Source organism: Dendrobates tinctorius, unplaced genomic scaffold, assembly GCF_039654945.1.
Source record: "Dendrobates tinctorius isolate UK_male_01 unplaced genomic scaffold, ASM3965494v1 ptg000188l, whole genome shotgun sequence".
Classification (NCBI taxonomy): Eukaryota; Metazoa; Chordata; class Amphibia; order Anura; family Dendrobatidae; genus Dendrobates; species Dendrobates tinctorius.
The window spans coordinates 2,410,673-2,422,605 of record NW_027361855.1 but is presented as its reverse complement, the minus strand read 5'-3'; the positions used below and the strand labels follow the sequence as shown (position 1 = coordinate 2,422,605).

Below are 11,933 nucleotides of genomic sequence, written 5' to 3'. Positions count from 1 at the left end.
CTTGTTATCATATTTGTTCTCAACAACGTGTTCTGGGTATATTGTAAACAAGGTACGTACGACCCTGAGGTGATGGTGGGGGCCAAATGAGCTCCAGAGTCACATATTGTTTTAAATGGTATAAAAACATGTCTTATATTTCATTACGTCAGATAAAGTGATTTAGCCACGACCAGTGTGTGTGTCACTTTGTCTCCAAGCGCTTGTGAACAGAAAGGGCGAAAAACCTCACGATTCGGACTCACTGGTGATCTGGACAGCTGACGCTTGGTCAGAACAAAAGCAGCTACAACACTGGCACTGACAGGCTGCAGAAAGGCTCCGCTGTGTACTCCTATATAGTGGTCAGAACAAAAGCAGCTACAACAGTTTTGGCGCCCAACGTGGGGCCGTGGAAACCAGTCTATTCGGAATCCGTATGTGGGAGCTTCCTGGGAGGTTGAAAATGCAGAATCCAGGCTGCAGCAGGTGAGAACATCTATTCTTACATTGATTCTGCATCTACAACCTTTCTAAGGATGTCTACATATCTCTGGGTAAGACTGTAACAGCACGGTTCAAAAAGAACCCACATCACCAGTGAGTGGTGAGTATGTCTGTATGAGAGTTGAATAATAGAGTAATAAGATAATAATTGTCATCTGTATTATCTGTTAAACTGTTCTGGCAATATACTAATATACTAACTGGTTGTGCACTGGTGCACTGTGTAGCACAAAGTCTGGGATAGACTCTGTGCAGTTTTGTATGAGGCTGTGGTTTTTGGTTGCTCTGGTTTTCAATGTTTCTTGTTGTTTAAGAAGTTGGCTTTGGTGTTCTCGGAGTGTCAGTGGACACTGCTGTAGGTTAAAGCGTCAATCAAATCCAAAGTGCAAGATAGTCAGGCTGTGTGAATCCTTGTATATATGTCTATGAGAACCTCTGAATAAGATGAGAGATGAGTAATTGAGTATAAAAAAAAATCCGTGAATGAGCACGTATGAATGAATCATCACACATCATTTTTGTGTCAAGAGATTGTTACCTTTCTAGTTGTGGGGGAATCCCGGACAGATGCGTTATAGATATTTCAAATCTACATCTGAGACTGAATTAATTGAGTAATGATATAGCTCGTGTTATATGTGGCATTACATTGTAAAGTTTCCTGAATGCATTTGGCCAGAAAAAGGGCATGGCATGGTTAATCTCATTATACAGTTATCTGCTCTTACAGTGAAATCCCGTGATTTTGAGTTTTCTTTGTAGAAATTGATTTTGATAAGTCTAAAGAACTACGGAACTCTGTGAAGGACGCTCTGATGGGAGGGGGTAATGATACCGCTGCGCAGTTTTTCTTCTCCCTTCGCTCTTAAATCTGCTGAGTGTGAGCTGTGCTCAAAATTCTCTGTAATTCTATCCGTAAGGTACGCGCTGAAAGATTTGTGCATTTTAAAGCAACAGTACTTAATTGAAGTTGGAAGTTAAAAGTAAAATATGGTGCCTAATTTAGAAGGGAATTGTAAGTGTAAGTGATTGTTTGGTCATTAATGTGTTTGAACCTGCTTCTAGTTGTGTGATTGATTTGTATAGCAAATTGTGTATCAACAGAGGAGGTAGCCGACTGTACGGCTGATAAAGTAGGTCAGAGGCCTATCACACCTGGGCCTTCTTACTTTAGTCAGCGGGTTTTTTGTTGTGGGTGAGAGGTGAGGGCGAGGAGCCCTCTGGATATACCTTGGCAGGCTCACTCTGACTTGCTATGTGTGGGCTGTAAGACAGAGGTCCAGACACACAGAAGGGCATTTCAGAAGAAAGGTGAGCTGTCTAAAGTTGAAATAGCCTTCCCACAACAATCCATGGAGCTGGGCTGGAAGGATTCAGGCCTGATCCTATTCTAGCCAGCTGATCTAACGGGTGAGAGGCAGAGAGCCTTCCCGTTACATCCTGTAGGTCTACCGGGTGAGAGGCAAGGAGCCTTCCTGCTACACCTTGGCAGGCTCTCTCTGACTTGCTAAGTGTGGCCTGTAAGACAGAGGTCCAGGCACACTGGGAGGGCATTTCAGAAGAAAGGTGAGCTGTCGGCAGAAAAAGGTTGAAGCCATGGCAACTTTTTCTGTGTACAGTCAGTGCCCCCAATGAGATCCAAGACAGCTATGCAAATTGTAAAAGACAGAGCAGAAAGGAAGCAGTGAAACAGGTAGGTTGGACAAATATTGAAAAAGGCAAAAATACCAGAGTGTGAATGTTTGGATGTACAAAAAGGCACAGACAAGGGAAGAAAATAGCAGGTGAATAAATGATGCTTGAGAATGTGCAGCAGTATGAAAGGTGTATTATGAATGTTTGATTGACAAAGTGTAACCAGAGACCCAGACAAAACAGATGGACTTGTAAACACTGTGATCAGACTCAGACAAACCCAGACTGAATAGCTACTTGTGTGACCTGTGCTACTGACCTAAGCGAATTGCGCTAAATCCTGTCCAGACAAGATCATAAGAAGCTGACATAATAGTGTGGATAGTGGGTAGTGGGGACATTGGCCCTTGAGGAGTAAGCTGACAGTAGACATCAGACGACCAACCCCATCAGGACCTAGAAGTGCGACTAGAATAAGAAAGATGCAGGTGTATTATCCCTGGAGCCCCTCTGACCAGCTAGCTTTGCTGAAGCAGCTGCCTGACCCTGAAGACCAACCATTCCCATTTTACAGACTCATAAAGGGAGTACAGCAGACATATAAGTGTACCTGGGCAGACCTAGAGAGGTTGGTGAGTTTAAAGGCAGGTGACGCACTAGGACATATAATTAAGACACACACAGATGTGACAAAGAATCCGGCTTGGGGCATGGATGATAAATCTGCACGATCTGGGGAGACGTACTGTGAGTCACTAAAACAATGGGCTATAGTGAAACAATCAGAGCAGTCCGTACACCTGACTAATGTGGCACAGCAAAAAGGAGAGAGGGTAGAGATGTACTTTGGACAGTTACAGCTGAAATGGGCAGACATGGGGTACATTTGCATAAACCCACTTGATGTTAGAATACTGGTGAATGCATTCATTGACGGTATGAACAAAGACTTACGAGACGCAGTACGGGCAGCCAGACCTGAATGGAGATATGTAGATCCGAAAGACCTCCTTAAGGTAGCTAAAGAAGTTGAGCAAACAAGGACAATAAGACGACCTGTCTTGTATGCTGGAGCACAAGAAAAAAAGTGGAGACGTAATAAGGGACCTAAGGACCTAGAAACAGTGAGGTGCTGGAATTGTGGTACTTACAAAACTTATTGTTAGTGACAATACCCCTATGAATTTACTGGGAGCAGATGTGCTGAGTGCGATCCCGGCCATCATACAGTACTCTCCTGAGGGTATTACAGTCACAAGTCCCCTCTCAGATAAACATTTGTGTAAGATTGTGGCAATGGTGTATATGACAAAAACGGTGAAACTAACACCTGACACCAAAATGCCTGAGGATGAAGAAATGGGACAGGTGCCAGACACTGTTTGGGCAAGTGGGGAAAAATGATGTGGGTCGGTTGCCCATTCCCCCTGTCATGATTGAATTGCTTTAAGCAATACCCCTTGAGCCTAGCCAAATCAATTACCCCGAGCAGAGATATTAGAGAGTATGTTAAGGCAGGGGTTCTGGTGCAAAGATACCCCCCCCCCGGACTGCAAAGATCTTCCCCCTGCGACACCTCTTTGTATCCCATTAGGAAAAAAAGGACTCAAGGGTTTGCTGACACTTACAGAAAGGTTCATGACTTAAGGGCTATTAATGATGATACAGTGAGTGTGACCTCAATCGTCCCTAACACACACACACAATACTGTCACAGATCCCAGTAATGTCAGAATGTTTCACAGTCATTGATTTAGCAGGTGCATTCTTCTCTGTACCCCTGCACCCTGACTGTCAGTGTCTTTCTCCTTTACTCATAGAAGTGAACAATATTGTTGGACAGTCCTCCAACAAAGGGGGAAAGAAATCCCCTGCCATCTATTCAGCAGCAATGGCAGGGATCCTTGAGTAGTGGCAATCACCTCATCCACTGATTGTACTATTACAGTACGTGGATGACCCTAAGGGTTGCAAGGTCTCACGTGACAAATTACAGTATTACAAACAAAAGGTGACATTTGTTGGGACATTGTATTGCCGAAGGTACCACACACCTGATAGGAAACAGGCAATTCAAGATCTCCCTCTACCCAGGTCACATCAGCATCTATGTACTTTCCTAGGTTTAGTGACCTACAGTAGGCCTTGGATAAGGTCCGCTTCACAAATATTCCAACCACTTTATGACTGCTTGTCATCAGACCCGGGACCTCACACAAAATACAATTGATTGTGTCTGTGCGGTAGGAGCAGCTGCACTATTACTAGGAAAGGCATGTGAGATCACACTGACATTTCTTTTGACAATCTATTCCCCATATGACATCCATGCCATACTCGTACAAGTTCAACCAAAACATGTCTATGGCCAGACAGCTCCGACTTGAGTGTGCTCTACTAATTCCTGAGTATGTCACCCTCAAAAGATGTAACGTTCTGAATCCAGCCACCCTCCTGCCTGTGGATTCAGAAAAGGGGGAATTGGTGACCGTATTAGTGAGTGAGGAAGGATACTTTGACATGATGCATGAACATGTCTGCATAAGAACTGATGAGTCAGGAGACAGCTGAGTTTGCACATGTTCATGAAAAACCTGTTCCTAATGCAGACTTTGAGTTTCTTTTTTGTAGATGGCCCCAGATACCACCAGGATGGACGATTCTACACTGGGTATGCAGTAGTATCCTCACATGAGGTAATCCGAGCGGAACCACTCTCTCCTAACATGTCGGCGCAGGAGGCAGAGTTGAAGGCACTCACTGAGGCGTGTAGAGCCGCTGCAGGTAAAGTCGCTAATATTTTCACAGATTCGAAGCCCATTAAAAATGCAGAGCTGGTGAAACAATTGATGGAGGCATTGATGTTACCAGTCCAGGTTGGCATTGTCAAGGTAAAAGCACACACAAAGGTGACTCCGTGGAGGTAGAGGGCAATAGAAGGGCGAACAAGGCTGCTAAAATAGCACAAGGTGGCCTAGAGAGAGCAGTGGATGGTGGCGGGGAGTCAGCGTATTCCAGCCACATTGGGTCTAGATGTCCTGAAATCCCTCCGGCAAAAGGCTGCCCAAACAGAGAAGGTACACCGGGGGAGACTGGGAGCTGAGCTGAACTCAAATGGAGTATGGGAGAATAAGGATAAATTGTGCCCACCAAAGTCCCTGTTCCCAATCATGGCGCAAGCAGCTCATGGCCCCACTCACACCTCAAAAAGTCACATGTGTGCCATGGTAGATGCCTTCTGGATCGCTCCTGGTTTCAGTTACGCAGCGAAACTTGTACAATCATGCCTCATCTGTGCACAGCACAACCCAGGTAGAACAGTAAAAGTCCCTAAGAAAGCGACATCTAGGCCTCTCTACCCGTTTCAGAGACTGCAGATTGACGACATACAGCTACCAAGGTAGGAGTGTATGCAAATATCCTAGTATGTGTAGATCTCTTCTCTGGTTGGCCGGAAGCATATCCGGTAAAATGTGCAAATGCTAAAATGACTACAGACAAACTGATGAAAGAACTGATCTGCAGGTATGGTGTCCCAGAAGCCACAGAAACAGATAGGGGTACACACTTCATAGGAGAAATAATGAGGGCAGTCATGCAGGCCCTGGGTGTACAGCAAACATTTCATACACCATATAGGCCACAAAGTAGTGGGAAAGTGGAAAGACTAAATGGGACACTTAAACTGAAAATTCAAAAGGCCATGGCAGACACAGGAAAGAGCTGGGTAGAGTGCTTGCCTCTTGCACTCTTTTCAGTTAGACACACTCCAAATAGAAAGAGAGGCTTGTCTCCCTTTGAAGTCCTGTTTGGTAGTGCACCAAAGACTGGTCTGTACTTCCCACAGGTGCTACAAATGCAACACGGTTGTATGTCCAGGCCTAGCAGGAAAGACTTAATGTGGTGCATAAACATGTGTTCTCATACATTCCAGATCCTAATGCCAGTGCAGATGTGCATCAGCTGAATCCAGGTGATTGGGTGGTTATACGCAGACACGTGAGAAGGATCCGGGACCCACGATTTGACGGCCCCTTCCAAGTCCAGCTGACCACATCCACTTCAGTAAAACTTGAGGGAAAGTCCACCTGGATCCACGCCAGTCACTGCAAGAAGGTCCTGTCAACAGCAGAATGACTGTTCTCCTCATCACCTTGCTGGCAGTGACAGGGTTACTGCACTCTACAGAGACACAGGACAAACTCTTAAATGCTGATTGGGACAACAAACTTATTCGGCATCATGCTCTTCTTATAAAGGACATGGAAGGACAGAAACCGAAAGACTGTTGGATCTGTATACACAGCCCTGTATCCGCGAGGACTATGCCGTTCTTAGCCTTACCTCTGGAGACATGGGAGGTATTAACCCCACACTGCATATACAATGAGACTTGGACTCAATCTAGGTGTGCCCCGTGATATATCTGCCTCAATGACTATAGTCGAATGGGCCGCTAATCGCTGGTTTCAGTTTAACATAACGCGGCCTAAAGGTACAAATGTGGTGGCGGGAATATGATTCAGATGTCGGAAATATGGTCGCCAGGAGGAGGACTGAAATCCCTCACTCAGACCCTATTCCCAATGATGGACGGTGGTTCAGTCTTCAACACACTGCAGCAGACACCTGTGGTGAGGACAATAATTGCTTCCGCATATACACTCATGATCAAACACAGGTTAATAAGACGATGTACCAGGATGGTATTGAAGGCTGTAGAGCTTCTATGGGTAAAATAATAAGGAAAGAAAGGGGTAAATGTACATCTGGTATAAGGGGAAAACCAATGAATAATACTTGGTGTGCCCATAAGCCTGCAGTAGGTCAGGACTTTTGAGTTTATACCAATGTATACAGACCCCGGGTCACATTTGTGTTCTCCCTGAAGGAGTATTCTTGGTTTGTGGACATCGAGCCTACAGGTGGGAAGGCCAGACATAAGAGGGGTCTGCACTCTTGCTAAACTGACACCAGCCACTTTCATAGTTCCTCATAGTAAAATAGACACAGCAGCAGTCCCAATTCACACTTTGTATAGAAGGGCTGCAGACAATAAGCCCCAGCCAAATGGTAGGCCGCATCTAGTAGAGATGGGGATAACAAAATATTCAGTAGTATGCTAATATACCCCTTCATAACACAACTGTGGGATAAATTAGTGGAAGGTACCGACTACCTGGACGATCAGATTTTCCAGATTCTTGAAGTTCTAAATGAGACTAATACAATACAGAGACAATTAATCATAGTTACTAACCAACATACTAGAGTACTGGATTACCTGAATGTGTCAGATAATTGGTCCCACCTGTTGTAATTATATCGGCCCTGCTGGCAATCTCCAGATCAGGGCCAGTATAGACAAAATAGGTGAACGTAGAGACCAATGGTTAAAGCAACACAGTGCAAACAGATACTCCTGGTGAGGTAACACATGCTCTTTCCTAAATCCAGAAAATTGGTTTAATGGCTTAGCAGGATGGATTTTTGGCATTTTGCAGACTTGTATGCAAATTTTGTTGTTTTGCTTATTGTTTTATGTAGCCATAAAAGCGCTAATATATGTATTACTTAAGCTACTGAATAATGTATGTGTGGAAAAAAAAAATCTAAGGCTGAACCTTCTGTAGTGTATCTTAGACCCCAGGTAGCCATTGCTGATGGGGAAGGTGAGTGTCCACACTGAGGGTGGATGGGCGAAGCAGGTAGGAAGCCCCCTTATGGGTACTAGACCCATGAGACAGTAGCTCCTTTGTGGACATCACTTGACCCTGTGGCAAAGGTTATACCATTTACAAAAGGGGGAAATTGATATAGAAGAGTTAATGGTTTGCTTTTATATCCCTTTAAATGCCTTTAAGACTTCAATTGCCTTTTGCCTTATTATTGCTAGAATTATTCTTATGTAGACTAGTAGTCTCTGTCTTCAAGGAAACTATACTTGTTATCATATTTGTTCTCAACAACGTGTTCTGGGTATATTGTAAACAAGGTACGTACGACCCTGAGGTGATGGTGGGGGCCAAATGAGCTCCAGAGTCACATATTGTTTTAAATGGTATAAAAACATGTCTTATATTTCATTACGTCAGATAAAGTGATTTAGCCACGACCAGTGTGTGTGTCACTTTGTCTCCAAGCGCTTGTGAACAGAAAGGGCGAAAAACCTCACGATTCGGACTCACTGGTGATCTGGACAGCTGACGCTTGGTCAGAACAAAAGCAGCTACAACACTGGCACTGACAGGCTGCAGAAAGGCTCCGCTGTGTACTCCTATATAGTGTTTGCAACCACCGTAGATGGAGACGGATGGATGCACACTAATAGAAGAAAAAATGAGCTGCACTCAAATAAAAATATGTGTGAGGCACTGACGCACGCTGAGCGTCCTACAACCAGACATAGCTGCAGGACACACTACTCAGCGTGAGCTGCACTCACACACAGTCAGAGACCTCTCAGACAGCCGTGAACAGTGCAGCAAAGTGGACACTAGCACTGACAGGCTGCAGAAAGGCTCCGCTGTCTACTACTAGTGTTTGCAACCAACGTATATGGATACGGATGGAAGCACACTAGATTGAAATTATGTAAAAAATGCAGCTCAAAAATTAAAAGATGTATGAGGCAGCAGTGAGGCACGCTGGGCAGCCTACAACCTGATGTGGCTGCAGGACCCACTCCACAGCGTGAGCTGCACTCACACAGCCCTTGCAGACAGCTGTGAACACTGCTGCTAGGGCAAAGAAGGCTACAGTGGTGGTTTATGTAGCCTGGGTAAAGCACTAGATGTTTGGTGGAATCGCTATTTCTAACTGTCCCTCACAGTCTTCTACAGCAGCCTGTCCCTAACTGAATTCACAGCAGAGTGAACCAGAAATGGCGGCTGCGGTGGCTTTTATAGTGCATCGTGACATCATTTCGGCAGCCAATCACAGCCATGCCAATAGTTAACATGCCTACATGCCTAACAGGATGTGCCCACACTTCGGAGGATTCCCATTGGCTTAATCAAAGCAAGCAGGCTCATAGCATGATGGGAACTTCCGATTCCGGTATCCGATATGACGAAAGTATCGGAAGTCAGTATCGGAATTCCGATACCGCTAATATCGGCCGATACCCGATACTTGCGGTATCGGAATGCTCAACACTACTCATCACTACTTAAGCTTTCTTTTTGTAATTTATTGTGCCCATTACAGCTCTATTTAGCAATAGATGTTTCTTCCCATATCTGACTTACTTATTCCCATAGGATATATATTGTGTAGATTCTATTCAGGACGCTCATAAAATCCAATTTCCTTTATGTACATTTATTTCTGAGGACATTGTCCCAGTTTCTGACAATTAGGTCCACTCTTAGCCTTCTTGAAGTTTACAATTTTTGTGAAAATTTATTTATGCTGTGGTCACTATGACCAAACTGACCCCTATTTTGATATTTTGTCTGATATATTAGTGAAATATAGGTCTAGAATTGCCCACCACTACCCCATCTTCTGTGCCATACTAGTTGTGAAAGGTAATACTTACCGTATATGCTCATGTATAAGCCGAACCGCGTATAAGCCGACCCCACTAAATTTGCCACAAAAAACTGGGAAAACTTATTGACTCGCATACAAGCCTAGGGTGGAAAGTGCAGCAGCTACTGGTAAATTTCAAAGATAAAAATAGATACCAATAAAAGTAAAATTAATTGAGACATCAGTAGGCTAAATGTTTTTGAACATCTATATAGAATTAGGAGACCCATATAATGCTCCATACAGTCCTTGATGGCCCCATAAGATGCTCCATACAAAATACAGCCCATATAATGCTCCATACACTTCATGATGGCCTCATAAGATGCTCCATACAAAATACGCCACATATAATGCTGCACAAAGGTTAATAATGCCCCATATGCTGCCCCATAAAGGTTATGGCCCCATAAGGTATTCCATAGATTATGCTCCATAGATTATGCCCCATAAGATGCTCTATAGATTATGCCCCCATAAGATGCTTCATAATTATGCCCCCATATGCTGCTCCATATTTATGCCCCCATATGCTGCTCCATAATTATGCCCCCATATATTGCTGCTGCTGACGCTGCAAATAAAAAAAAATGACATACTCACCTCTCGTCGCTGGGGGCCTAGTGCCGATGTCCTGAGCAGGCGGTGACAGGTTCTGATGTCACTGCTGGCTCAGGACCCCGGCACTGGCGATACTTAACGATCCTCCATCCATTGCTGCATGCCCCCATGTCTGCCGGGTCCCTCTGTCAGTGATATTCAGGCAGAGGGCGCACACTTACTACGTCATCGTGCCCTCTGCCTGAACATCAAAGACAGAGGACGGAAGACAGCAGAGGAGCGCGCAGCGATGGACCGTGGACAGGTGAATATAGCTTATACTTACCCCCTCCTGGTGCGGTCTCTGAGGCCCCCTGCTTCTCCCGGTCTCAGGCTCCTTTCTTCAGCAGTCACATGGTAACGCTCATTAAAGTCATATATATGTGCATATTCATGACTTTAATGAGTGGTACCATGTGACCGCTGCAGAGACCGTGCCAGGAAGGGGTAAGTATGACCTGACACCCCCGCTCCCCCTCCCCCACCGACCGCCTAGTATATGACTTGCGTATAAGCCGAGAGGGGACTTTCAGCCCAAAAAATGGGCTGAAAATATCGGCTTATATGGGAGTATATATGGTAATTACTTTGTAATATATATCTTAAAAGTATTGAAATGAAAGATTGGAAAATGCTAATGATTGACTTTGACATAAACTGTCCTATGAAGAGTGTAATAGGAAAAAATGGACACAAAAATGTGTTGTATAATTTCTCTTGAACATGGCAATACACCTTATGTGGGGGAAAACCACTGTTTGGGTTCACGGCAGTGCTTTGAAGGGAAGAAGAACCACTTTAATGTTATAATGCAAAATTTGCTGGAACAATTAGTAAACACCATGTTTTGTTTAGAGAGCCCCCGATGTGCCTAAACAATTAAAATCCCTCAAAAAGTGACAACATTTTGGAAACTAGACCCCTCAGGGAACTTCTCTATATGTATGGTGAGCACATTGACAGGAGTTTATAAGGTTGTGTCATGAAAATAAAAAGTTCACATTTTCCCCCAAAAAATGTTTTTTATCCCCAAATTTTGCATTTTCATAAGGGTAACAGGAGAAAAATACACTGTACAATTTGTTGTGCAATTACTCCTGAGTACGCTGATCCTCTATATGAAGAAGAAAACTACTATTTTGGTGCACGGCAGGGTTTGGAAGGGACGGAGCTTCATTTAATTTTTTTTTTAATGCAAGATTTGATGGAATCATTAGCGGACACCATGTCCCATTTCGAGAGCCCCTGGTGTGCCTAAACAGTGGAAACCCCTCATGAGTGACCCCATTTTGGAAACTAGACTCATCAAGAAATGTATTTATATGTATGGTAAACACATTGAACCCCAAAGGTGCTTCAAAGAAGTTTATTTTGGGAGCTATAATTTGTTTTTTTGCGAGACGAGTTGACGTTTTTACTGTTACCTTTTTCGGGCACATGATATTTTTGATTGCTTTCTGTTCTGATTTTTTGAGATAATAAGTATGAAGATGGTGCGCACTCAAGGTCTAGGGTAAAGTAGGTGCTGTTGAATTAGACCACTGGGGTCTTGTACAAATAAAAGAATGATTCACCGCACTCATCACACTGATCATACGCAAAAAACTCATATATTTATTGAATGTGTCCAATCCATCAAAAAAAGAAGAAGGAAGTGCCCAAGCAGAATTCAAGAA

The 11,933-nt window shown here is 44.0% G+C and overlaps 1 long non-coding RNA gene across 1 annotated transcript; it reads left to right on the top strand.

The window, feature by feature from the left end:
• The first annotated feature begins 400 nt into the window (after positions 1 to 400).
• On the top strand, positions 401 to 8,236 carry LOC141055600 (uncharacterized). Its single transcript, XR_012221499.1, has 2 exons — positions 401 to 586; positions 6,056 to 8,236. It is a non-coding gene; the product is annotated as an uncharacterized lncRNA (long non-coding RNA).
• Positions 8,237 to 11,933: the final 3,697 nt, after the last annotated feature.